At 38.4% G+C, this 25,953-nt stretch overlaps 1 pseudogene; it reads right to left on the bottom strand.

Annotated features, from left to right (window-relative positions):
* Nucleotides 1–23,195, bottom strand: part of LOC125195046 — a 31,587-nt pseudogene extending 8,392 nt beyond the window's left edge.
* Between the last annotated feature and the right edge of the window lie 2,758 nt (nt 23,196–25,953).

Below are 25,953 nucleotides of genomic sequence, written 5' to 3'. Positions count from 1 at the left end.
TTTCTACGTTGTCAAAGGATCATGGAAGAGAAAATGCATCTCTAAAGAGTATGTTAAAATATAAGAAATCGTATTATGAAATTAATTATATATTCGAAGTTCGAACCTTAATTGGTGTTATTTACTGTGTCTGGATCTGATCCAAAAGTAATAGAGCTTGTGCTGCCTCCCCTGATGCTCGAGAAGCTAAGCTTACTCTCAAACACAATTAAACAAAATCTCTTAATTCATAATTAAAGAAGGTGATAAATTATTAATGAACAAATTATTAAAAATAATGAAAATTTAGTCAAATTATATCATATTCGTAACTTTGAACATTAGCTGGAAAAACTATGAATTTTGAATTTTGTTCACAATTATCTTGTGACAAATATTTTTGGTAAAATCGTACGGTAGCTTGAAAATTATACTATGGATATCATCGCCGTTAAGATCTATTCATATAAAAACCCGTTGTTTATTTAATTTGAAAAATATTAGTAATATATTAAACATAGGATATCAGATTTCTTTGCCGCGAGATAATCGCGAATAAATCCAAATTTTCTAGTTTTTCTCACTGATTTATAAAATTGTGGGAAGAATTATACTTTTATCAACACATTTTATGATTTTTATGATAATTTTCCCGATTAAATTGTTTTGACAATAAATTAGGAAAATTTTTAAAAGCAGTCACCTTCCTCTGGAGATTAGTATTTTCTTCTTGAAGGTCTGTGTGCTGTATATTATATTATTGAGTGAACTACAAAAATAGTCACTGGGCTATGCGTGTATCTCGCCAATGAACCCTGGATTTTAAAAATATCCCCGGACAATCCTGGACTAAGCGTTTATCTCGAAAATGGTCCTTTTTCACTGTTTCGTGATGAAAATACCCTTTTGGGGGGTTTTGGGGGGTTTGGGCAATTTGGTCTTTTTACATTTTAAATCTGATATTATTTCAGTTATGTACTAAATCTGATATTATTTCAAAATTATCATTCTTCTTCCCTTTTGGCATCCTTCACTTTGTTTCTTTATTTCAAAATTAGATTTAATTTTAAAAATTAAATTTTAAATTTCAATTTTTAACTATCAATAAATTTTTTTAATTATTAAAATTACTATTAAATAACAAATTAATAGTTTTAATCCATATTTGATAGTGTCTAATATTTAATCAATAAGGTACGACGACCCTTAGTTTTAATCAATATTTAATAGTTTTAATCATAAATAGATCATATAACACGATTTAGTCAACTTCATAATATTTTTAGTCAAATTCTCCTATACATTAGATGCATATTTATTTCGGAATAAATCGTGTTATATGATCTATTTATGATTAAAACTATTAAATATTGATTAAATCTAAGGTGTCGTCGTACCTTATTGATTAAATATTAGACACTATCAAATATTGATTAAAACTATTAATTTATTATTTAATAGTAATTTTAATTATTAAAAAAATTTATTGATATTTAAAAATCAAAATTTAAAATTTAATTTTATAAAATTAAATCTAACATTGAAATAAAGAAACAAAGTGAAGGATGACAAAAGGGAAGAAAAATGATAATTTTGAAATAATATCAGATTTAGTACATAACTGAAATAACATCATATTTAAAATGTAAAAAGACCAAATTACCCGAACCCTCCAAAACCCCCTAAAAGGGTACTTTCGTCACGAAACAGTGAAAAAAGACCATTTTTTTAATAAACGCTTAGTCCAGGATTGTCTGGGGATATTTTTAAAGTCCAGGATTCATTAACGAGATAAACGCATAATTCAGGGACTATTTTTGTAGTTCACTCTATTTCATTTGTCACATGTAATACAAGAAGTGCGTTTGTGATTACATCTTTGAGTAAATCTGTAAATTAAATTTGGAATTAGTTTTTAGAATCGTACCTTTTTTCTTCAGATAGTTTATGTGTTGCATATTAATTCGTCTCTGTTAAAGAAACTTAGTACTAATTTTCAACGAAATATAGGCAACATATCCTAAAAGATTTATTTGATTATACCTTCTTAGAGCGAATTCGTTCGATCCCAACTCTTAATTGGCGCTCAAATTGCTTTAATTCTTTCATGCCTAATGCAGATAGATTTTCTCCAGCGAGATGTCTACAAATAAAATAGAAATTGATCAATCATTAGTTCATTACTTAAGTTGTCCAGTACTTCCTCCATCCCATTCAAAATAGCCACATTTTTGAGTGGCACAGAGTTTTAGATGGAATAGTTAATTGTGATAAAATAGAGTGGAAAAAGTGATTCAATATTTTAATGAGGAGAAAGGATAAAAAAATGATTTAATTCCAAATAAAGAAAATGGACATCTTGAATGAATGAGACAAACTAAAAAGAAAAAGTGGACATCTTGAATGAGACGGAGGTGGAATCGTATTTTTCACAAGAGTGGCACAGAGTTTTAAATGGACATCTTGAAAAGGTGGACAAAATAAAAATGGAAAAAGTGATTCAATATGTTTGGATAAATCGTATTTTTCACAAGAGTCAGAGTGGAATCTACTTTTATCACGGTAACAACAGAACTGATTAAATCCTACCATTTACCTTTGCATATAGTGGCGGACCTATTAAGGATCTTGGGGGATCTTTGGAACCCTCAACAATTCATTCTATTATATGTTAGTCTTATATTTTTACAATTTTTTGTGATGTTCTCGTAGCTATCTATTATTCAAAAAAACATTTTATTGTTTATAATAATTCATTGACAATTGAAGGAACTGGCAGCGGAAGCGTTGCAATTCAGATTATCATAATTTAATAATTATTAATCGAGCAAATAAATCACATAATAATCAGATCTATTTAGCAGATTATTTAGACAAAAGCTATTCGCGTAATTTTCACATGTATCATGCTCATAACTTGAATTAATCATGCTTTAAGAATATTGAAACCCAAAACATGCTTTTCTACTGAGCAGAAATAATACATAATTAATTCTTCAAAGAATTGATGATGGCTAGCGACTTCTCCACGTGACGCTTTGAATACTAGACCACGGATCTTCTCTCTAGTTCCCGAACTGTACTCCAATATCTGTGTGGGCTGATCTCACCGAAATACTAGGACTTAAATAAAGAAGACAGAAATTCTACTCCACGGAGGAGAAGAAAAATTCGAACCCTTCTAGGAGAGAGGGACGAAAATTTTAAGAGGAAAAATAATGTGTTGTGTTATTTTTCTGTCTCCTTTATTCTCCTATTTACATTAAGTTCCTTTTGGGCTCAGACAGGGATCTATGGAAGGTTTTGGATATGGGCTCATCCAATTTACTTTTTACTAATTAAATTGAACCCACAATTTAATATAAGCTTTAATTGGAATATTACGAGCAGCCACTACTAGAAGTAATATTGAACTCTCCCCATCCAAATCCGAAATTATAAGTAATCCGAGTCTTCGTTTTAACTTTCATTTCTCGTGCTTAAGATAAAAATGTTCATTAATTAATTAATGTCTGCTATGGACTTAATTAATTAACTTCTTATTAATTCCAAGAGTGGACTTAGCATGAAACACTTATTTATTATTCATAGAGTAATCAAACTCCAACTAGCTAGGTTCCGAATAATAATACCTTGTTTCGCGCTCCTCTTGAGGACATTATCAAACGAGACTCACCTCGCGCACGATTCAATATAATAGCAATCCTAGCACCGCTAGATATTAATCACCACTACCCAATATATCGGGATTATTGGGTTACGAAAAAACCGCACCATTTGATAAGTTAAAGTAATGCATAATCAATACCGTATGCTCAATGCTAACCTACATTGATTAAGAAATAAATATTTATCAAGACCTCGCCTTCCAGTAGATAGCCCAAGGACAAGACTTGCTGTTAGATCCGTTCAGTGCTTTACCACACCAATGTCATCTTATTTCAGTAAGGCTTAGAAATATGCGGACTGACATTGCAACCTTTCACGATGGATAGTCTAATTCCATCTAGGTCGTGAAATTCTTCTTTTTCTTTGTTTAGGACTGACCGTGTTACCTTAAAGTGGACGCCGCCCACAACCGATCGACTTAAACAAAGACTTAGACTTTGTTAAGTTAACTTATACATTTAAACATGTAATAACATCCATTAAATGTAAAACATAACAACATTATGACAAAATAATCTGTTTTAACCCTTAGAAAATAAAATAAGAGTTTTACAGTATTCAATCACTCGAAACGTGATTTCTAGTATACAAACTCTAACATAACTTATTTCATAATTTATTCATAATTGATCATTTCAGTTTTTTTGCTATTTTTGTCACGTTTTTTCTATTTTTCTACAACTATTATACACAAAAATTTCATATTTATACTTCACTACTTTACTTATTTCAAAATTTACTCATAATTAAAAAAATTAAATATATACATATCTTATGCGCATCTGATAAGGCTAATTTCATGCATTAGTTATGGGGATAAATTCTGTGATTTCCTGGGTCTAACAAGATTTTATAAGCCAGGTGTGTAGAGAAACCGCCAGCCCCAGAAAAAAGAAGAAGATTACCTAGAGGAAGAAGTTGGCGGGAGAAGTGAGCAGAAGAGGGAAGAGTTGCTAGACGAAGGAGCATCCAAATAAAGGGCAAAATGAGAATCACAAGAATAGTCTAGAAGCTCTACCTACTATAAATAAAAGCACGCGTTCAACATGAAGAGGATCTTTTCTCAACATCGGCTCTTAGCTTAGCGTTTCCATTTTTCTATACACACCTTTAGGGGAATCATCTTGGGGGTTCACGTTTCTGATTCAGTTGTGGTATAACACCGTCTCCACGGAGGCGAAGATACAATCGTTCATTTGCTTTCTGTTTACATTTCGGATTTCCCGAGTCTTCGCTGTTCGAAGCTTGGTCGTAGTTTGTTATAATCTCGTTGGATATTGCACTATTTTGTTATGGGATTTACATTTCTGTTCTGTTTTATGCTATCTTTACATTTCCTCTTGCTTTCGATGCTTGTTGATGTTTGATGTGATGTTGGAGTTTGAATTGCGCGGAGAATTGTAGTTGATTGGTTGGCTTGTTTGGATCTGCGAAGATTGGAGATGAAAATGGTGTTTGATTGTTTTGGATGGCTTGGATCCGGAGTGGATGAAGCGTCCGATGTCTGCATCTGTTCACATATGCATGGATATGATAGTTAATTTCTGTTTGTGTGTTTACCTCGTCTAGTAATCATAGATCTGTTTTAGTTTCAGTAGTTCTTTGTGTTAATCGGTTTAATTTCGTTTGCCCTGTTTCGATCCTTGCTTGCTCTGTTTTGCATCAGTTATTTCGTGATAAAAGTTAGAGAAGATGATGTCGTTGTTAGTTAGTCCTTTAGTTGGTTAATCTGCAGCTTTTTTCCATCGTACTATGCCGTTTAGGGAAATGGTCCCCACGTTTCATTTTTCCTCTGTCTAGGCTAGTTTAGGAAGTCGTTTACCAAGTCCAGTAGTTGTTTTGAATGCTTTTGGTTATTATGCATGTTATGTTGTCTCTGCCTAGATCTAGATGTTAGAATAGAACATTTCATTTCCCAAGCCTAGGAATTAAATCTCAACCCCGAGAAAATTGCGTGGCAGCAACCAAAAAATAGTTTCCAGATCTTTTAGCATGTTTACTTACGCATCTGTTTCTGTGGATTCGATCCTTGCTTTCCTGTACTAACCTTTTTAGCATAGCGGGTTGAGGGTTTTGAAAAGCTAAGGAAGTGATTGTGTGCCCAATGACGGGTAACCAAAGGTTCTCTGAGTTCCTAGACTCGGTGTCTAGTGGATTATCTGGATCGGGAGATTTTTGATTTAAACACACCTCGCTGACTTAAGGCTCTTCAAATGGCGCCGTTGATGGGGATGGATGGCGTAGTTTGTTTACATATTTAAAGATTTGGTGTATATAGTTTTAATTTCTGTTATTTGTTTTTCCTGGCAGTTTATGAGCAAGGGCTCACGATTTGGGAACTAGAATAACCCGTCTGGGTCGAGGGACGCTCAAGTCAGGTGGCAGGTCAAGGAATCAACATCCACAGTCACCACCAGATCAGGGTTCACGACAGTAGATCCATTTCCGTTCGAATCAGAAAGTGAAAAAGAGTGGAATTCGTCAGGAGGAGAGGACTCGAAGTCGTCTACAGAAACAGAGCACTCCGAAAAAGAGGAGGAGGCAGACGCAGATATGGCACACCTGGAGGACCCTGATCTGGAGATCGGTTCACTCACCGCGCATCTCGATGGTGAACCCGCCCATGCCATAGTCTCGAATCAGCGACAGAGATCTATTGATATTAAGAAAAACGTGCTGGGTGTTTTACCTACATTTTCTAGACGGAGGAATGAATGTCCTTACGAGTTCCTAAACGAGTTTAGTAAGTTGTGCAGCATCCAAAAGCGGCCCAACGATGCCACTGAGAAGGACTATCGCCTGCGTGCAGTCCCATTTGCCCTTAAAGGGGAGGCCAATACTTGGCTGCTGAGGCTTCCACCCGACTCGATCAACACATGGAAGGATTTCAAACTGGAATTCCTGGACTATTTCTTCCCGTCCAACAAAACAAATGCCTTAAAGAATGAGATTTAGGAATGTAAGCAGGACTACGTTGAGTCCTTGAGCCAATACTGGTCTCGGTTTAAGGGGCTGCTCGACGCTTGTCCTAATCATAGGATGATGGAGGCTGAGACTTTTTACTTGTTATATGAAGGAGCTAATCCCGAGTCTAAGGACTTAATGAATTCCTCGAGTGGGAGAATTTTACCAAGAACAAGGCAAGTGAAGCACGTGAGATTTTGGAAAGGCTGATTGATGCAAAGAAGGCGTACGATAACCCACGTATCATGAGGAGAAGTTCGGCTAATGCAATAAAGGAACAAGAAGAAGAAGGATTCGGGGACATGATAGATCGGTTGGAGAAGGCACTTCTAAGTGCAATTGAGAAGAAGAATTCACCTACCTCGCAGGAGAAAGAGAAACCGCCAGGTCCAGAGGAAAATCAACTCCATATCTATTATGGTCCACCGCCCGATGGAGAATTCCAAGCCCAAGTGAATGCAGTGGGGAATTGGAATCAAAATAATCAGAATACAGGCTGGAATCAGTGGAGGGTTAAGGAGGCACCATGGAGAGACAACCCCTATTTCAGGTGGGCCGATGGGAACCAACTGTTGGGGATTGGTACCCCTTTCACAGCGGAAGTCATGCTTACACAAATAAATCATACACACGGATCTATTTGAACGATTATGGGATTAATTAAATACATGTTAAACAATCAAATTGTATTCAAGAACACAAATAATTCATGTAAAAGGAATTAAAACCCTAATTCATGAATTTCCTACGGTTTAGAATTACCGATCTGATTCTCCAAAGAATCGACGATTGCTTGCGCCTTCTCCACGTGATGTTCTTCGTACTCAACCACGAATCTTCTAATCTGTATCCCGAACTCATATAATGACCTTTGGGTGGGCAAAGCTTGTCAGAATCGAAAAGGGCTTGATTAGAAAGAAGACAGAACTTCAGTTCTATGAAGAACTAAGAAAACCGTTCACTCCAGAGAGGGGAGAACGAAATTTATGTGTTAAATCACATTAAATCTCCTTTCTAATCTCCTTTTATATTGAGTTATGATGGGCCAGATTAGGGATCCATGGAGGTTGGACTTGGGCCAAACCTGTTGGACTTTTACTAATTAAATTGAGCCCCAATTTAATACAAGTCCAAACAGAATATTATTATCATCCACTATAGTATAATAATATTGACTGCCCGTCCAATCCCAAATTACGAGTAATCCGGGCTTTACCTCTTTAATTTATTATCTCCCGTGTTTAAGATATAAATACCCATTAATTAATTTAAGTCTGCTTATTTGACTTTAATTAATTAATATCTTTTTCCAAGAGTTGTCTAGTTCAAAATCTTTATTTATTATTCTGGAATAAATTACAACCGGCCGAGTTTTTTAATAATAACACCTTTTTCGAACACCTCTTGAGGATATTATCAAACTGGACTCACCCAGCACACGATTCATTGCAATAACAATACTAGCACCTCTAGACATTGATCACCACTACCCAAGATATCAGGATTCTTGGATTGCGAAAAATCGCACCATTTTGATAAATCAAAGTAGTGCATAATCAATATCGTATGCTCAATGTTATATCAACAATGATTAAGAAATAACAATCACCGAGACCTCATCTTTCAGTAAATAGCAAGAAAGACTTATCTCAACTGTTAGATCCTTTAGTGCAATACCACACCAGTGTCGTTTATTTCCTAAGGTAAGGAACATGCGGACTGACACTGCAACCTTTCACGATAGGTAGCCAAAGCCTATCTAGGTTGTGAAATTTTATTTCTCTTCTACAAAGAATCAACTGCGTCACCTTCTGTGAATGTCGTTCATGACCAGTCTAATATGTAGAAGAATTAGACTTATTTGCTTCTTATACATTTAAATGTTTGAGAAACATCTTATAAATGCACAAGCAAACATCAATGCGATAAAATTACTTCTTCTCGCCTTGGGTTAAAAGTGGATTGTAGAATATATTGTACACAAGCAATTCTATTCGTGCAACATGCTCTAAATATGCTTTTCAGTGTACCAATCCTAACACCAACAGCCACAGCTAAAGTACCCAGGTCCAGCAAAAGCCCAGCAGAATTGGCCTAACCGCAGTTAAGAGGGACCACAGCATAATTCGAACTGATCGGGGAAGAACCAGGAAGGGCCAAACAGCTGGGGTTATCGCAATCAAGGGGACCAACCCAATTGGAACAATAGGAACCAGAGTAATCAAGAGAGTTCTTATGTGCCACCACACCAGAGGAACGCCACGGGAAACAATTAGAATTTCCAGCATATACACCAGGGAAATCAAGGGTCAGGGAGTCAGTTCAGCAACAATCAAGGAAGTCAAGGGAACTATCGCCCAAATCAGGGGAGTGGACCGGGCCATAATCAAGGGTCGAGTTCCAATCAATCGAACTATAAGCCTCAGAGGAATCTGGATGATATGGTACACGACCTAGTCAGCTCTCAACAACATATGCAGAACAATATGCAGGCAAACAATAATGTGGTACACAAAATTCAAGATGCACAACAAGAGCAGAATTCTTCCATGGATATGTTGGCCAAACAAATGTCGCAATTGGCCACTTCCTTGAATGAGATGAGGGGACACGAAGGTAGGATACCGGCTTCAGTGAAACCACCTGGCCGGGCAAATATCAGTCAGATCACTCTGAGGTCAGGACGGGGCTATGAGGGTCCAGTAATGAAAGATGATGAGAGTGTACCTCCTATGACAAGTAAGGAAGACGGGAAATTGACCACTGATCAAGGGGATACTGAGATAAGGAACACCAGGGTAGAAGATGGCCTTCAAAAAGGTGATTTAGAGAAGCCAATACCTCGTATGGCTGATCCATTTTTCTTAGACCCGGAGCCTGGAGTGGAGATTGAGGAAGGAAGGAAAGAAATCGGAGAATCTTCAGTCGGGGGTCCAGCAGGAACGTTGAAGTGCATGAAGCCATTTCCTCACCGAGGGGAGGCTAAGAAGAAGAAGGATGACACTGAAGACTTCATGGAGATCTTCAGTAAACTGGAAATCAATTTACCGTTCCTACAGGCCCTGAAGCTGCCCACATTTAGCAAATTCATCAAGGAGTTCATAGCTGGAAAAACCAAGCCCGACAGGAAGATAGTAATTGAAGAAAATGTGTTGGCTATGATACAGAAAAGGAGGATGCCCTCAAAATGTACAGACCCAGTTATGTTCACTTTGCCCATTTCTCTGTGTGATATTAAAATTGAGCATGCAATATGTGATCTAGGAGCCTCGATAAATGTGTTACCACTTTCGATATATAAGAAGTTGATAGGGGTAAGTCTGGTTGCTACGAAAGTAGTAATTCAGTTAGCCGATAGAACATGCATTTCACCCGAGGGTGTGCTGGAGAATGTGATAGTAAAAGTGCATGATTTCCTGTACCCAGCTGATTTCCATGTAATAAAAATGAGTGATAACGAATCTGCTGAGTCTAGCAGAGTGCTTTTAGGAAGACCATTCCTACGCACCGCTAAGACTATTATTGATGTGTTTGACGGTACTATATGCCTAGACTACCATGGGGAGAAATAAACCTTTAGCATTGATGAAGCCATGAAGAAACCATTGGATGTGGAAAATTTGCATGTTGTTGATGTTATTAACCCCCTGGTCCAGGAATACCTTGAGACCGAATTAATGCAGGAACAGTTCAACAATTCGGAGTTGAGTCAGTCTGTTGACAAGGAGGTGGCAGGGTGGTGTGAAACCCTTTTAAGTCGGAACCTGACAGACGAACAGATCAATGAAGCGATCATGGCATTCTGCCACCAACCACTGTCATTCGAGTCGACGGGGTCTGTTCAAGTGAGGAGCCCAGACGAGGGAACTGACTTGGGTGAAATGGCAACCAGAGGCCTGGAGAAAAATCCCCTGCCCTATGAAGCCATCACACCAAAGAAGGAGTTGAAGAAATTGCCCGAGACCCTAAAGTATGCCTACCTTTGGGAAGATGAAACATTCCCCCAGTGATCATCAACAGCCACTTGACAGCAGAGCAGGAGAATGATCTACTGGAAGTAATCCGGATAAACAAGAAGGCCATAGGATGGACTCTTTCCGACCTAGTGGGAATCAGCCCCACCTTTGTATGCATCACATCAGAATGGAAGAAGGGACAAAGGCTCGTAGAGACCGGCAGCGTAAGCTGAACCCAAACATGGGGGAAGAAGTTCTGAAGGAAGTCCCGAAGTTGCTGTCCTTAGGTATTATTTACTCCATTCCAGACAGTGAATGGGTCAGCCCAGTTCACATGGTGCCAAAGAAGTCAGGAATACAAGTGATAGAGAACGATAAGAATGAATTGGTACCTACTAGATTGGTGACTGGATGGAGGATGTGCATTGATTACCGGAAGCTTAATGAAGCCACCAAGAAGGACCACTTTCCTCTATCCTTCATTGACCAGATGTTGGAAAGATTGGCTGGGAAGCAATACTTTTGCTTCCTAGACGGATACAGTGGATACTTCCGGATATATGTGGATCCTGAAGACCAGGAGAAGACAACCTTACCTGTCCGTTCAGCACTTATGCATACAGAAGAATGTCATTTGGTTTACGCAATGCACCGGGCACATTCCAGCGTTGTATGATGAGCATCTTCTCAGATTTGCTGGAAGTGTGTATTGAAATCTTTATGGATGATTTCACGGTGTATGGAAATTCCTTTGATTCGTGCTTGGCCAATTTAGATCTGGTACTGAGAAGGTGTCAGGAGAAGAATCTAGTCCTAAATTTCGAGAAATGTCAATTCATGGTGCCAGAAGGAATAGTCCTAGGTCATGTGGTCTCTGAGGGAGGGATTCAAGTGGATAAGGCCAAGGTGGATGTGATCTCGAAGCTACCCTACCCCACGAATCAGAAGGAGGTTAGAGGGTTCCTTGGTCATGCAGGGTTTTATTGAAGATTCATCAAGGATTTCGCAAAAATTGCCCAGCCACTTACGCATCTCTTGCACAATGATGTGGAATTTGATTTTGATGAAGGTTGCAAAAATGTTTTCCAATTGTTAAAGGATAGACTTGTCTCTGCCCCTATAATCAGAGCGCCATATTGGAACCACCCCTTTGAGATGATGTGCGATGCGAGTGATTTTGCGGTAGGAGCGGTCCTAGGTCAGAAGATCGACGGGAAAAGTTATGTCATTTTCTATGCCTCGAAGACCCTCAACTAGGCTCAAAAGAACTATGATACCACAGAGAAGGAGATGTTGGGAGTGGTATACTCATTTGAGAAGTTTCGGCCGTACTTACTAGGGTCGAAGGTGATAGTCTACACTGATCACGCAACCATTAAGTATATCCTGGCCAAGAGAGAGTCTAAACCTAGGTGGATTAGTTGGGTTCTATTACTGCAAGAATTCGTCTGGGAAGTAAAGGATAAAAAGGGGACGGAGAACAAAGTTGCAGATCATTTAAGTCGAATATTCCAAGGAGACACAGAAGAAGCTATATTTGATGCCTTCCCCGAGGAACATCTTTATTATCTATGGAAATCTGCTAGACCTATCAACTGGGAAGCAGTGTTGGTGGTAACAGGTCCAGGAACTTCAGACAAAGGGAAGCATCCGTTGAATGCAGAGCCATGGTTCGCTGACCTGGCTAATTACTTAGTCACAGGAGAAATGCCAGCTTCCCAAGAAATTTCCCGGGCCCAGAAGATGAAGCTAAGGAGTGAGGCTAGATATTATTTCTGGGATGATCCTTATCTCTGGAAGATGTGCTCAGACCAAGTAATTCGACGATGCATTCCAGAGTTGGAACAGAGGGATGTTCTCAACCATCGTCACGCCCTGGCGTATGGAGGTCATTTCGAAACCAGGAAAACTGCCAGAAAGGTCTTGGATAGCGGATTCTATTGGCCAACCCTGAACAAGGATTCTTTTGAATTCTGTCAAGTTTGCGAAAGATGTCAACAAACAGGAGGGATTTCAAGGAGATATGAGATGCCTCAAGTGCCAATAATAGTTTGTGAAAATTTTTACGTCTGGGGAATGAATTTCATGGGACCGTTCCCGTCTTCTCATGGTAACACTTACATCTAGGTTGCAGTGGATTATGTATCCAAATGGATAGAGGCAAAGGCTACATCCACCTGTGAATCAAAGGAAGTAGCTAAATTTCTGAAGGCCAATATTTTCAACAGGTATGGGGTACCCAGAGCTATTATCTCAGACCAGGGAACGCATTTCTGCAACTGCACCATAGAGGCTTTGATGAGAAAATACAGTGTGCATCATCGGCTGTCTTCACCATATCACCCCCAGTCAAATGGTCAAGCTGAAGTCTTGAATAGGGAAATCAAAAGCATTCTGGAAAAAACGGTGAATACCACGAGGAAAGATTGGAGTAAGCGCATTGACGATGCTCTATGGGCATACAAGACTGCTTACAAAACACCGATCGGGATGTCACCTTATAGGTTGGTGTTCGGTAAGATGTGTCATCTGTCCGTGGAAGTGGAACACAAGGCATACTGGGCCTTAAAAGAGATGAATATGAGGGCGTCGGCCTGTGAAGAAGAACGGAAGCTGCAACTACAAGAACTGGAGCCATTTGACTCAGCCATGTGGTATAAAGAAAGAACTAAGCTGTGGTATGATAAGAATCTCCGGGTCAAGGAACTACGAGTAGGGCAGAAAGTACTTCTTTTTCAATCTCGGCTCAAACTTATGCCTGGGAAGTTGAAATCCAAATGGATAGGACCATACACGATCATTGGCCTTCGAGCAAATGGACCAGTGGAGATCCAAGGAAGCGCCCCAAACTCGGTTCCTTTCCTAGTCAATGGACACAGGGTGAAGGTATAGGGATAATGCAGATCTGCATGTGGTGGAAGAAAGGCCACTGCATGCATCTGCTTTTATTTCCTAATTGGTCAGGCAAATGGATATTCTCAATGAACTCCTAGGTCAGGTAAAATGGGGAATAGAAGTTTATCTGTACACTAACCTAGGAAGTCTTGAGAATACTCGTTTGCTAGTGTAAATAGTTTAAGTGCTTTCTAATATAAGAAAAATCCAAACAAATTAAAAATTTAATCTTCCAAAAATATTTTTGAAGCACCAAACTCTTTGGGGAAATTGTTCTGTCACTCATGATCCTCGACTCGAAAATTTGGTGTTTCATTTTTTTTTTTGGAATTGTGAGTTGCTAGGGGAGGAAGAGTTTTCACAGTGAGAATTTGGAGGGAAGGCAGTTACTTTTTGAATTTCAAATTCCGTTTTTCTAGTGGTCGTACGGTTGCTTACATCACCGAGAAACCGTTCGCCTGCCCACCCTGAAAAGCCCATCGCCTTTTCTTTTCACATAAAAAATTTCAACCAACTTTTCTCTCTCTACTCTCACAATTCTCTTCTCTATTTTCCCCAAATTTCTCCCAAACCCTAACCCAAATTTTACCCTAGTTTTGCAAGTGTGTGCAGGAAGAAACCATGGAGAAGGCCCAGAATCCTATTGCGAGGAAGGAGGACCCCTCCACCAAACTACCGTCCGGCGATTCGTCCAAACAGCCGCCGGTTCTGGCGACCTTTCCAGTCCTCGATATATGCTCGGAGTGACGCCCAACTCCCATTCCAGAACCCCCTACCGTCGGAAATCCCGAGGAGGAGGCGTTTTTAAAGAGTTGGAGGAGAAATTTGGCAGTAAAGAGGAGGCCATGAGAATCTTATCCCGCTTTTCGGCGATCCGCCAACAACCGCAGATGATACCACGAATCAACGGCCCAACCACCTATTCCACACTCAGAAGGAGCCCAACCCCAAGATCTATCACATGCAGAAACTGGGCCGAGCCCAGGCATCGGAGAGCAGGGAAAGGGTGGTGATGGACCTGAAGAGGAGAGCGTCAGCGGTTTCGCGGACGAGATTGATGGGATGGCGGTGGACTACTCTGTGAATGGAGCCGCGAGGGAAGGTAACATATTTGTATTACCGTCTGTTGAGGGGGAAAGCCCTATTGTGAAGTCTGTGGAGGGGGAACCCATGTGTTGAAGTCTGTATATTGAGGGGGGAACCCCGTTTGAATCTGAGGGGGCAACTCCGACCGTGTGTACTTAGGGAGAAATCCCTGGGAAATCTAAGGGGGAAACCCCAATCGTATCTGAGGGAGAAATCCCTGAAAAACCTGAGGAGGAGACTCCGAAACTATCTAAGGGGGAAACCCCGACCATGTCTGCCAAGGGAGAAATCCCTATAAATTCTGGAGGGGATGAGGTCCCCGTTATTGCTGAAGAAAAAGGGCCTACGGATGATGGGCCATTGGAAGTTGTAGATCTGGACGAGGTGCCAGAATATTCACCGGTGAAACCAAAGTTCAAGAGAAGGACGAGAAGGAGTCTGCTGGATGAGGTGGATGAAGGAGAGAATCGTGGGTCTGAAGGAGAGGTGGATACTGCAGAGGAGCACCGGAAAGCCATGGAGCGCAAAAGGAAGGGTAAGACAGTGGCTGCTCCTAAGTCCAGGAAATTGCAGCGAATCTCCTCGATCAAGGAGGAAGCACTGACGCCGCCCTGTGCACCATCAAAATTTCCCAGACCTGGCAGTCCAGCAGAGGAGCCCGAGTCAGAGGAAAAGTCTGAAGAAAAAGAGGTGCCTAATTTCGAGCGGACAGAGATCTGGTTAACAAGAAAACTCCCGACGTCCATGGTGAAGTTTGATGACCCAAGCGAGCACAGACATACAAGGACAAGAGTGCAGTGGGCAAGTTGGCCAAGTCAGGGAAGCGCTTTGATCTGAAGGTTCTGGAGTACATCGAGTTAGAAGAGGAATTCCTGTCTTACATCAAGGACATTGGCTTCGAATGGTTGCTAAATCATAGTGATCAGGAGGTACCGCTCATAGCAGCGAGGGAGTTCTTCTCGACATTCAAGATCAAGGCAACCATTGACCCGGATGCAGATGTGATCTCTTTCCGCCTTTTCAACATAGAGCACGAGATGAGCATTAGGGAATGGTCTCTGAGGATGGGATTGTTCACAACTGCTGAAGATGATGAAGGGATCTGGAATGAGCGGATGTTTGGACCGCCAAAGCATACCCCAGGATTCTCACCTCAGACCGCATGGGAGTCCATCACGCATGGAAGAAGTGGTAAATTCAAGACAAGTGTTTCGAGAGGCTTACACATCACAAACCATCTCTTAAGATTTGCGCAAGAGTTTATTGGCTACAATTTGATGGGAACCGCGAGCTCTGCCCTCATCACCACTGGGTTATACTTCACATGGTGCATGGCTAAACGTATTAAAGTCCACTTTGGATACTGGTTAGCACAAGCCTGCCATCAAGTGGCCGCAAACACCTCTCGCCACATGTACACTTGTCACTTGCTGGGTGCCTACATACAACGTAACTACATCCTGAAGCTCGGGAAGGCGGAACCAGATGTGACAATGTGTGAGCCACCAGAGGTGTTTAGTCTGGATTATTTCTTTAACAAAGGGTTGTTGTACATGGAGGGAGAAGAGGTCTGCTTCTACGATGTAGGGGCAAATGTGGACAAGGTGAAGCGTGAACCGATCCTGATGGAGGAGGTGACCACTGTGGACGTGGACGAGCCGCAGAAAGAGATGGTTGTGATGAGAGAGGAGACCGGTGGAGTCAAGAAAGAGCTGCAGGGGATTAAGGGGAGTCTGGATGCCCTAGCCGAGCGGTCATCTGCCCAAAATGATAGGATGACCGATGCGGTCAGGATTATGAAGAAGATGGCAGAATGGTTGGGGGAGATGTTTCCCCAGACCCAGCAGAAGCTGCCCTCTGGACCAAGTAACGTGATTAGGCAGCCCGGTCAGGGAAGCTCCTCCCAACAGCAGCTACCACCCCACTCTAAGCCTTTGGTAGCCTCACATGCATCTCCAGCCTTTGCGTCCGTCTTAGTAAGAAAGCCCATGTCGAAAACCCCTGTGATCTCTGAGGAGGAAACGCCGGCATCACCGTCAAAGAAGAAGTTGAAAGTGAACCGCCCCAACGTACCACCCAGGTCTGGCTCCCAAGGGAGCCAGACTCAGAATTGAAACCCCCATTGACCGAGTAAATTTTATTTTCAGTTGTTTAGTTTTTGTTTTATATGTTTATGTTTTGTTTGTGTTGAGCATGTATAGTTGTTTTTCTGTGTGTTCTCCCACTTAGCCCAATCTTTGATCTAAGTGTGAGAAGTTTTATTTAAATAAGCATGCTTTTTTTCTGTTATAATGTGGTTTTCTCCCACTTAGCCCAATTCTTGGTCTAAGTGTGAGAAGTTTATGTATATATTCAGCATGATGTTTCTGTTTTGTGTAATTGTTTTCTCCCACTTAGCCCGTGGTACGGTCTAAGTGTGAGAAGTTTTCTTTTTTTTTTGTTTTGATTATGTGCACCAACTCCCTTATTTCCCCCTTCACTAGGATAGCTTGGAGACAAGCTGGAGTGAAGTGGGAGGGAGGGGGTAGGAGAGTTGGTACAGTTTGTGCTCAGCATTTGTAAGAGTCCCTAAGTCTAGGAGTTAGTAAGTTTTTTTTAGGTTATGTGTTTTAAGCATGAATTAGCAAGGCTAATAAGGCAAGATTCCCTTAGGGAGAGTAATTGAAAATAGGATGCACTGCAACTTTGAGGCCTCTTTCCTTAATAAGCTAAAATCGGTTTGGAAGAAGTGAAGAAGATAGAAGATTCCTTAGCGGATCTAGTTGTGAAGCCCCGTAATATCAGTGAGTTATAAGCCTTAACATCGAGTGCTAACAATTTAAAAAGGGGACTGCCACCTGATGCTTAGGGAGAAAAATATAGAAAGGAGAATAGGAGGGAAAAAAAAATATATATATATATATATATATATATAAGGCTATCTGAACAAGCTGACAAACCAACTAGGTGGAAGAAGAGAATGGGAAGATTTGGAGAGTGTAGACTATTGGATTGACCTTAAACTTGTGGGGACGGATGCTTAAAAATCTGAACTAATTCATGCCTATGTGTTTTATTTTCTTAAGTGTTTGTTTTTCTTTCCTTTTCTTTTGTATGTCAGTAGGGTGTCTAGGTCTAGGAGTTTTTAGTGTGTCGGTCATGGAATAACCATGCATTGAAATTTGCCTTATTTCTTTTTCTTGTCTTTATACTTGAGGACAAGTATGGTTTAAGTGTGAGCAGTTTGATAAGGCTAATTTCATGCATTGGTTATGGGGATAAATTCTGTGATTTCCTGGGTCTAACAAGATTTTATAAGCCAGGTGTGTAGAGAAACCGCCAGCCCCAGAAAGAAGAAGAAGATTACCTGGAGGAAGAAGTTGGCAGGAGAAGTGAGCAGAAGAGGGAAGAGTTGCTAGAGGAAGGAGCATCCAAACGGAGAGCAAAATGAGAATCACAAGAATAGTCTAGAAGCTCTACCCACTATAAATAAGAGCACGCGTTCAACATGAAAAGGATCTTTTCTCAACATCGGTTCTTAGCTTAGCTTTTCCATTTTTCTACACACCTTTAGGGGAATCATCTTGGGGGGTTCACGTTTCTGATTCAGTTGTGGTGTAACACCGTCTCCACGGAGGCGAAGATACAATCGTTCATTTGCTTTCTGTTTACATTTCGGATTTCCCGAGTCTTCACTGTTCGAAGCTCGGTCGTATTTTGTTATAATCTCGTTGGATATCGCACTATTTTATTATGGGATTTACATTTATGTTCTGTTTTATGCCATCTTTATATTTCCTCTTGCTTTCGATGCTTGTTGATGTTTGATGTGATGTTGGAGTTTGAATTGCGCGGAGTAGTTGATTGGTTGGCTTGTTTAGATCTGCGAAGATTGGAGATGAAAATGGTGTTTGATTGTTGTGGATGGCTTGGATCCGGAGTGGATGAAGCGTCCGATGTCTGGATGTGTTCACGTATGCATGGATATGATAGTTGATTTCTGTTTGTGTGTTTACCTCGTTTAGTAATCGTAGATCTGTTTTAGTTTCAGTAGTTCTTTGTGTTAATCGTTTTAATTTCGTTTGCCATGTTTTGATCCTTGCTTGCTCTGTTTTGCATCGGTTATTTCATGATAAAAGTTAGAGAAGATGATGTCGTTGTTAGTTAGTCCTTTAGTTGGTTAATCTGCAGCTTTTTTCCGTCGTACTATGCCGTTTAGGGAAATGGTCCCCACGTTTCGTTTTTCCTCTGTCTAGTCTAATTTAGGAAGTCGTTTACCAAGTCCAGTAGTTGTTTCGAATGCTTTTGGTTATTATGCATGTTATGTTGTCTCTGCCTAGATCTAGCTGTTAGAATAGAACATTTCATTTCCCAAGCCTAGGAATTAAATCTCAACCCCGAAAAAAATTACGTGGCAGCAGCCAAAAAATAGTTTCCAGATCTTTTAGCATGTTTACTTACGCATTTGTCTCTGTGGATTCGATCCCTGCTTCTCTGTACTAACCTTTATAGCATAGCGGGTTGAGGGTTTTGAAAAGCTAAGGAAGTGATTGTGTTCCCTACGACAGGTAACCCAAAGGTTCTCTGAGTTCCTAGACTCGGTGTCTAGTGGATTCTCTGGATCGGGAGATTTTTGATTTAAACATACCTCGCTGACTTAAGGCTCTTCAGCATCTTTGTCTTAACTTTCGGCTACGCCGACATTAAAAAAAAACCAACAATTGTTATCAATATATTGGACCCCCAACGTTAAAACCCTGCGTCTGCCACTGTTTGCATAGATGGATGTGTATGTTCAATTTTTGACTAGCTAGTACGCAAACGCACGACATACTATATGATGTTCCGACAATCGTGCACTTGTGCATAAAGATATCGGTTTTAACCGAACACTTATGCAGAAAGATGCTCAGTTTTAACCAAACTGCCAATTCGGTTAGGAATCAGATTTTCAGTTCAAATTTTAGAATTATAACCAGCTATGTCGAACATAATCGAAAATGACTTTTGAGTTCTACATGTCCCATTTGAATTCAGATTTTGAAATCGTGAACGACATTTGTTTCGAGAGGACATAACCAAGAAAAGTCATGAAAAAACTATTCACAAAATTTACATAAAAATAGAGTAAATGCCAAAATTGATCCTAACATATGGCTATTTTACGTTTTTGGTCCTAAACATTATCTTTTGGATTTTGTGGTCCTGAACATATGGAAATTTGATAATTTTGGTCCTCCGTCAACATTTTCGTTAAAAACTAATGTAATTCCGATTTTGACCACATTAAACTTTTAATTCTGATTTTTTACTCCTAATTATTTTTAATACATAAAATAATTATAATTAATCTACTTCAATTTCACCAAATCAAGTAAAAATCCAATCAAGAATAAACCTTCAACGAGCAATTACAAACACAGCAAATCAAATCTAAAATGTAACAAGATTTCACCTTTCCATTCGATCTTGCAACCCCAGCATGTAATTCTTGTAGTGATTCTCAATAATCTGCTTCGCCGCTGCCGCCTTCTGCCTTGTCATCGGCGAAGACACCGCCTCGTCGGGATCCAACCCGAATGCTCGATGGGCCCGCAGCTTCATCCGCGGGCTCTCCATTCCGACCACGCCGCTCCCTTGTCCCCTACCGCCGCCGCCCTCCATCAGCAAAAACCCAGATCAAGAATGGCAGCTACTGCAGCAAAAGGAGACGAGAAGTGGAAGCTTCCCCAATAAAGGCGCAAACTTTGATGCGAATTCAGACTGTTTTAACCGTTTGCAGTGAGAATTACGTGGTGTGAAATGTGAAAATTGAAAATGGCGAAGGATGAGGGGAAGAGAAAGAGGATTGAGAATATTTAATTCTAATTTTAAAAGAATATTTATAAAAAATAATTAGGGAATTAATTAGGTAGTAAAAAGTCAAAATTAAATGTTTAATGTGGTCAAAATCGGGATTAAACTCGTTGACCGTTAGTTTTTAACGGAATTGTTGACGGAGGACCAAAATGATCAAATTTCCATATGTTCAGGACCACAAAATCCAAAAGATAATGTTTAGGACAAAAAACGTAAAATGACCATATGTTCAGGACCAATTTTGGCCTTTACTCTATAAAAATATCCAAAATTAGCCAAAAGTTTTGGACCAAAACCACCTATTACCTAGCGAGGTCGGTTACGATTCCATTTATTTGGAACTAGAATAGTAGTTTTGTGCATCAGAAGAAAAGAATTTTACATTCAACCATATACTAAAATGGAGTTTAACAGAGAAAGAGAGTGATAAGGGTATTTCCCTTATCACGATGTCGGAGACGATAAAAGAGATAAAAGAGAAGTCCCGGGAGGCGGAATCCCGTCACAACTCGAGCTTTAAATAAAGTACTAAATTAAAACAGAAAGAAACGTAAATTCATATATTCATTGATTCGTTGAATGAAAGGAATAACAATGACACCTATTTAGAATGCTAAATACCCTTAACTTAATGAACAAGAAAATATCCTAAACATATATGGAAAAGATATGACAAATCACTAATTAATTAATTAATAAAGATATGGGGATCTACATATAGATATGCACGTATCAACTCCCCCGCGGTTAAAATCCACCCTGTCCTGAAGGTGGAAACCAAAAAGCAATGCAAAACGTCGACAACAGAAGCTTTGCGAGGCATCCCTCCGGGTCAAATGGGCAGAGAACAGATGATTTTCTCACTTCGTACAACTTTGCAACCGGAATGGGTAAATCGAGAATGAATGGTGAATTATGCATATCCAAATCACTAACACACTTAGTTGTAATATCTGATAAAGCAATCAAATCTGCTAACTGAGGTTTATATAACTCTAGTGAATATATATCCCATGTTTTCAAAGTTAAGGTGTTTAGCAAGAAACGATCATCTGCCATAGTCGACTTTGGCTTCTTGAAGATGATGACTTGACCTTCAGCTTTACTCTCTGACTCGTCCAAATCAGCAACTCCCGAGACTACGACCGAAACATTCAAGCTCCCATCCAAGTTCCATTCATTATCCGACTCATTTAATCTAATTCCACAGATATCGGGGCTGCACAACGGAGAGATCGCGACTGGGGGAGGCGGGACAACAGGCAGTGTTGTTGTTGCTGAGCAGGAGGGCTGTCGTGGTGGTGGTGGTGGCGGCGGCAGTGCAGCAAGCATTGGCGCTGCTGAGCAACAATGACTCTGTGGCGGTGGTACTTGTCGAAAGGGCTGGTATTCCTGCTGTGGCGGCGGCTGATAGAGCACGGGCTGCGGTGGTAGCTGCTGGTTGAGCCATGAGTGGTATTCTGTGGCTGAACCTTGCTGCTGCACGTAACAACTCTGGCCAAAATAGGTCAGGTGTTCAGGTGGTTCCGAATACGGCTGGCGGTAGGGATTAAGCTCGTATGTAGGCGGTGGTGGCGGTGGCCAGCCGGTCGGGGGCTTCCAATCGTATGCCGAAATTCCTTGCTGAATCGGTCGTCCAGGTGAATCCCAGCACGTAGGTTGACGTGGCTGTGGGTAGGGTTCTCGCTCATAAGTCGGGGCTGATCCATTGCCGTCGGGTGGGTCAGGATCTGGGCGCAACTGAGGGAACGTGGCTCCTGCCCTACGCTCATGTTCAATCAACCGGGTCTCAAGTCGGGCATGCCAAGCGAGGATATACTCCAACGCTGCGGCTATTGAATTCAGTTGCAAGCCTTCGGATGCTTGCGATATCTCCGGCCATGAACGAAGATTGGCTTCGGCCATGAGTTCGAGGATGAAAGCACCAATTTGATAAGGGTATTTCCCTTATCATGATGCCGGAGACGATAGAAGAGATAAAAGAGAAGTCATGGGAGGCGGAATCCCGTCGACAACTCGAACTTTAAACAAAGTACTAAACTAAAATAGAAAGAAACGTAAATTCATATATTCATTGATTCGTTGAAGGAAAGGAATAACAATGACACCTATTTATAATGCTACACATATATGAAAAAGATACAAATCACTAATTAACTAATTAATAAAGATATGGGGATCTACCTATAGATATGCACGTATCAGAGAGGGTAGGAATTCGTACTTCTCTTTTGCTTCTAGCTCATCAATTGTTCTACTCATCTCCTCAATTTCGTTTCTCCACACCTGCATATATATTTAATTAGAGCATTGTCTTTTACCATAATTTCTTTTATAAAGAGAAATTAATTGCAAATAAAAAGCTTTAAACAAATGATATAAAATTAAACTTGGGTTGATTTCTTTAATTAAAGTACATTAGTTTTACCCCGATTATATCAATATGTTACATGACTCTTCTCAAATCATACCTCCATTGATGTGATGCCTTGTTCATCGATCAGTTTGGGTTATTCCTAATTTAATCTTGTACCTTGTAATTGTCCTTTTTATACTGCAGCAAAAAACGTAATCAGAATCTGAATATAAAGTTGAATAGTAAAAATGAATATAGGAAGAAAAACTACTCGTGAGTCGAAAACTGGCAAGCCTTTCCAGAAGGTGAGAAGACGATGGAGCAACCTCAGTATCGCACAGCACAGAAAGTTCGAAAGTTTTCTTCAATAGCCCATTTCTCCTCTTTGAGAATTTGACCTGCCTATTTGATGGATTCTCTATCCTCTTCAACACTACTTTCCCTCTCCTCATTTTTCCTTTTGCAATCTTACTTTTTTCTAATTCCTCACCAAAATAACGAATCAATGTTATTCACTTGGTTTGGTATACTACTAAACAAAAAAGAAAGCAAAAACAGAGCATGTCTAGATATGACATGATATTCTAGTCCCAATGTCCCATGCAAGTTATATATAGACTATAGAATCGAGAGATAGCATCATGTGTTCACTTTTTTGTGTAAAACTATTTTAATTTAGTACTATAAAAAGTTAATTGCTTCAAATCACGAGTTATCTACTCTGTCGAACCATCCAACAAACAACAAACGGAAAAATTGAAGATAATGATTCTGATATGTGATATAGAGGGAGAGGGACGGTGGGGGGATGATAGACCTTCAATGGTCTATTGCGGAAAATCAAAGAGCACATGAAAATAGAAGATGAACATAAATGATAAAAATCCTAGTTGAGGTTCTAATGGACTTCATTATTATTTAGTCCGGACCCTACTTGATTTGACTTACGAATCGTGGAAGAATAAAGAAGAAAAGTTGACGGGAAAGTAAAGTTGGCAAGGAAAATGATTACCTGGAAAATGAATCTAGGGAAATGATTCCTAATAACTTTACTTTCCTGTGTTTGAAATATATCAAAATATTAAATTTTATATATGATTTAAACACTAACTAAAAATAAACATATTATTATTATTATTTATAAAAAAATAATAATAATATAATTTTTTAATAAATTATTAATTATAAATGATAATAATTATATTATTATATTTATTATTACGATAGATAGTTTAAATATGAACTATCCATCATAATATATAATAATATAATTGTATTTATAGTAACATAGAGTATTATATTATAATCACAAATGACTATAATAATATAATAATTATTATTATTATAACTAAAATATTTATAGATATAATTTTTAAAATTTATATTTTAAAATTTCAGTACAATTTTATTGTTTAATTTTTAATTTATAAAATAATAATAAAAATAATAATAATAATTTATTATTGTATGATTTATATTATATAATTATATTTTAATTAATTAATAAAGTATTATTTATTATTATGATAATAACAATTATATATAAATATTAGAATCATATAGTTATAATTATGATAATTTTAATTATAATATTTATTATACTGAAATTAAGTAAGATTTATAATTTAAAATTATTTTTAAAAAATTAATTAATATAATAATAATTAAACTATACTATATTGCATTAAAAACATAAGCATCCTAAAATTGGAAAAAAGAATACCTAAGAAAAGTTAGGATTCAAAATCCAGGAAAGTTGTACTCTCCTGGTTCCGGGATTCTGATTACTTTCCCAGTTTGATTAAAAACCGAAACAAACACATGAATTTAAAATTTAGAGTGAACTACAAAAATAGTCCCTGAACTATGCGTTTATCTCGTTAATGAACCTTGGACTTTAAAAATATCCCCAGACAACCTTGGACTAAGCGTTTATCTAAAAAATGATCTCTTTTCACTGTTTCGAGACGAAAATACCCTTTTGGGGGGGTTTTGAAGGGTTTGGGCGATTTTGACATTTTACATTTTAAATCTGATATTATTTCAGTGATATACTAAATCTGATATTATTTCAGTGATGTACTAAATCTGATATTATTTCAAAATTATCATTCTTCTTCTCTTTTGCCATCCTTCACTTTGTTTCTTTATTTCAATAAGATTTCATTTTTATAAAATTAATTTTTAAATTTTGATTTTTAAATATCAATAAAAAAATTTAATTATTAAAATTACTATTAAATTACAAATTAATAGTTTTAATCAATACTATTTGATAGTGTCTATTATTTAATCAATAAGATACGACAGATGCCTTAGTTTTAATCAATATTTAATAGTTTTAATCATAAATAGATCATATAACACGATTTATTCTGAAATAAATATGCATCTAATGTAAAACTAATATAAGTATCGTTTATTAATTTGAAAACAATCAAAATTAACTAGAAAATTTCAACAAAAATTCTCTTATATCAAATTTTTAATCAACTTCATAATATTTTTAGTCAAATTCTTCTATACATTGGATGCATATTTATTTCAGAATAAATCGTGTTATATGATCTATTTATGATTAAACTATTAAATATTGATTAAAACTAAGGCGTCTGTCGTACCTTATTGATTAAATAATAGACACTATCAAATATTGATTCAAATTATTAATTTGTTTTAATAGTAATTTTAATAATTAAAAAATTTATTGATATTTAAAAATCAAAAGTTAAAATTTAATTTTATAAAATTCAATCTAATATTGAAATAAAGAAACAAATTGAAGGATGGCAAAAGGGAAGAAGAATGATAATTTTGAAATAATATCATATTTAGTACATCACTGAAATAATATCAGATTTAAAATGTAAAAAGACCAAATTGCCCAAACACCCCAAAACCCTCCAAAAGGGTATTTTCGTCACGAAACAGTGGAAAAGGACCATTTTCGAGATAAACACTTAGTGCAGGGTTGTCTGGGAATATTTTTAAAGTCCATGGTTCATTGGCGAGATAAACGCATAGTCCAGGGACTATTTTTATAGTTCACTCTAAAATTTAAGGAATCAGATTACTTTCTCAGACAGAATCCTGACAACCAAACATGACCAAAAAGATTTAATAATATCTAATCTTAACCAAAACGCGAATACCTCAACAATAATGAAACATAATAATAACAAAATAAAAGAGAGATCGACTAAATCTAAC

This window comes from Salvia hispanica, chromosome 6 (genome assembly GCF_023119035.1).
Source record: "Salvia hispanica cultivar TCC Black 2014 chromosome 6, UniMelb_Shisp_WGS_1.0, whole genome shotgun sequence".
NCBI lineage: Eukaryota > Viridiplantae > Streptophyta > Magnoliopsida > Lamiales > Lamiaceae > Salvia > Salvia hispanica.
The sequence above is the reverse complement of the archived record's forward strand: the minus strand, read 5'-3'. Positions and strand labels throughout refer to the sequence as shown.